This window comes from Equus quagga, chromosome 8 (genome assembly GCF_021613505.1).
Source record: "Equus quagga isolate Etosha38 chromosome 8, UCLA_HA_Equagga_1.0, whole genome shotgun sequence".
Taxonomy (NCBI): domain Eukaryota; kingdom Metazoa; phylum Chordata; class Mammalia; order Perissodactyla; family Equidae; genus Equus; species Equus quagga.
This window is the reverse complement of record NC_060274.1, coordinates 63,647,677-63,651,160: the sequence shown is the minus strand read 5'-3', so window position 1 is coordinate 63,651,160 and position 3,484 is coordinate 63,647,677.

Here is a 3,484-nt window from a genome sequence, read left to right as displayed (position 1 = left end):
CTTATTTTTCCCCTTTACTTCACAAAAGGTAGCAGCTACACACAGTTCTGCATGTCCCTTTTTTCACTTAAAGACAATTTTTGGACATATTTTCATATCATTACAAAGAGAACCTCACTAATTCTTTTTCATGGCTGCCTAGTGTGTCCCAGTTTATTCACCAGTCCAATTATTCGCTATTACAAACAGTGCTGCAGTAAGTAACCCTGTGCATCCCTTATTTTGTACACGTGCAGGTATATGTGTGGAACAAATTCCTAAAAGTGAATCAAAAGCGGTAGCAGCTGAGTCAAAGGGTAAGTGAATTTGTAAGTTTGACAGATATTTTATAACTTACTGTAGGAACTGTAACATTTTTCACGTGTAAGAATTTCCCCATAGCTTCTCTGACACGTTTTGTTGTCAAACTTTCAAATTTTTGCAAATCATATGAAAAATGACATCCCGATGTGTTTTCAGTTTCATTCTCTTGTTACAAGTGAGTTTAAGCACACTTGCAGATACTTAAGGAGATTTGTGTTTATTTTTCTGTGAACTTTCATGTCTTTTTTTTTCTTTAGGATGTTGGCCTTTTTCTTATCAATTTCTAGGAGTTCTGTACGTGTAAAGGATGGAATCGTTTTTCCAGTTCAAACTGGAAATCATCAGTCTTGCAATTCTTGAGAGGGTTGGAAAGCACAAGGAAATGATGCTCCTCATTAGAGCAGAAAGCAGTACACAAGTTTCGAAACTTTCAAAATCACGGAACCCAGCGGCCCTCACCTGTAGTATTGAGGTGCAGGAGACATTACTCAGATTTTTCTTCAGAAAGAGCTAATGTAACAATAAACAAATAAATTTATTGCATGGACTCAATTCAGAGCCTGAAGGTAAAAATCACAATCAACATGACTTTTGTCACTCCACTTTGAAGAAAACTTGAAGATTTTTTCCTTTAATATCATAATGGAAATCACAGCTTTGAATGGACTCCCTGTTTTTCTATCTATATTGCTCCTGCTCTCTGGTCCCCATATCCATGAACACAGCCCTCTCTACCAGATTCTCCAAGCCTAGGCACCTTCCTTAATGTGTCCTCTCCCTCACCATCCATCCCTCTGCCCACATCCAACCAATTGCCAATACTCCCCAATAGTCCCCTCCCACACTAAATATTTCTCAAATCCATACAGTTCTGAGGACACTGGGAAACAATCCCACACTGCTTCTCCAACTACCATCATGTATCTCACCCAAACTACTATCATAAAGGCCTCTATCTGTTCTCCCTGCCTCCAGGAGACACTGGCCCCCTACCCCTCCTTAATGCATTCTCATCATTGCAGAGTGAGGTTTCTAAAACATCCACTGAGTCATGTCACTCCAGTGGTTTCCCAATGCCCCCCAGGATAGAATTTACATTTCTTAACTTGGCCTGTAAGGCCCTGCCTTCCTCTAGAGATTCAGTGGTGTTGTAGATGCTCTAGTTCGGCGGTTCTCAAAGTGTGGTCCCTGGACCAGTAGCATCAGCATCACATGCGAACTTATTAGAGGCGCAAATTCTCAAGGCCTACCCCAAGTCTAACAAATCAGAAACTCTGGGGATGGGGCTCAGCAAGCTGTGTTTTAAAAAGCCCTCCAGGTGATTCTTCTCATCTGGTTTGAGAACCACTGCTCTATCCACACTGGATTTACCTCTTTGGTTCCAATTCCCCAGTACTTTGCAGATGCCATGCTATATTTCTATGGGTTTCACCGCCCCTTCTTCTGCCTGACTAACTCTTACATCTCTTGGTTATACAGTCTGATAAGTCTTTGTTGAATCAAATGACGTTCTATGATGGATCCAGCTTGAGGTGTAATCCAAACTAGAGTCACTGAGGGTCTATAGAAAATTGATGAGAGATCCTCTAAGAGAGTTAAAGTGGAAGATTAATCTGGTAAGGCTCTTCCTGGCAAAGTGTGACCCCCTGACACTCCTCACATTCATTTGGTGCTTACACAGTGAAACATCAGACTTGCTGGGCCCTCGTGATCCCCACTGCTAAACAGCACAGTTGACTCCTAGCACACACAGGCTGCCCCTGCAGTCCCGAGTGGGGGCAGACCTTCCCCACAGTGGGCTCAGGAAATGACTAAACAAAGTATCAGAGACTCATCATGTGGCTTCGTTATTGGCTGCATGCTCAAAGTGAAATTGAGAATTTTACTTAAACTCAAGTATATCATATTCCCAAAGCAATATAGATCAGTGGTCCTCTAGCTTTTGTCTCTCCCAAGCAGCACAAGACATACCAACGATACATAGTAATCCATACCCAGGTTTCAAACGTTGGTCACTATGGCTCAGGATAATGTTTCCCAATGTTTTAAAATCCATATCCTCTCTCTTTTTTAAAACCGCTTTATTTTATTTTATTTTATTTTTCTGAGGAAGATTAGCCCTGAGCTAACTGCTGCCAATCCTTCTCTTTTTGCTGAGGAAGACTGGCCCTGAACTAACATCCGTGCCCATCTTCCTCTACTTTCTATGTGGGACGCCCGCCACAACCTGCCAAACGATGCCATGTCCGCACCCGGGATCCTAACCAGCGAAGCCCGGGCCGCTGAAGCAGAACATGTGCACTTAACCGCTGTGCCACCAGGCCGGCCCCTAAACAGCTTTATTGACATATAATCACATCTTCTTTTGATTTGCTCTTCTCTCCTCCCAACACCACTTCGTTTCCTGGGCAAGATTCATGGATAAAAATGATCTTTTTAACCTAAAAATTGTATGATTACAAACATGATAAAGATAAATGGTTTAAAGTTTTCAGGCATCATAGAAGGTCATACAATAAAAGCAAAGGCTCCTTCCATAGTCACTGACTCCCCAGTCTCCAGGACCCCAATCTCTCGCTCATTAACTACTCTTCAGTTTGTGTCTAGGTTGTTTTTATGCATAATAAGTTCCCTACTTTTTATACAATAAGATTATAACATATGTACATGAGTGGCATTTTGATTATCAATGGTGTTAGATTAACAAGATCCATATGTTGTACTATTTATTATTTAAACATATACTATTTCATTTGGTCCATATAAGCTTTTTTAAAAGCCCTACTGTCCATGTAAGAAAATGGCCTCTGGACAAAGCCAATTTGGCCTCTTGACAGGGTGTTGTTGCTGAGTGACCATTAGCCTTCAAAGATTAGATGTGGATGAGGGCTATGGGTCCCTTTCTCCACAATCTCACTGCTGGGTGGTATGATTCAATACACACAAGGCTCAAACCCAAATCCGTCACATGCAAATGTTTTTTATCAAGGAGACATGAAAATCGTCCTATGATCTATTGTTCTATAAACTCAGTGAAGTCCCAGCTCTATACTCCATATTACAACCATCTCTGTGTTTGAACAAGCACATGACAAAAAGATTCAGTCTGCGACAAAGTTCTGAAGGAAAGAATCAGTTCACCTTAGATCAGAAAGCAGAACCTTCCTTGGTCAACAGTGTG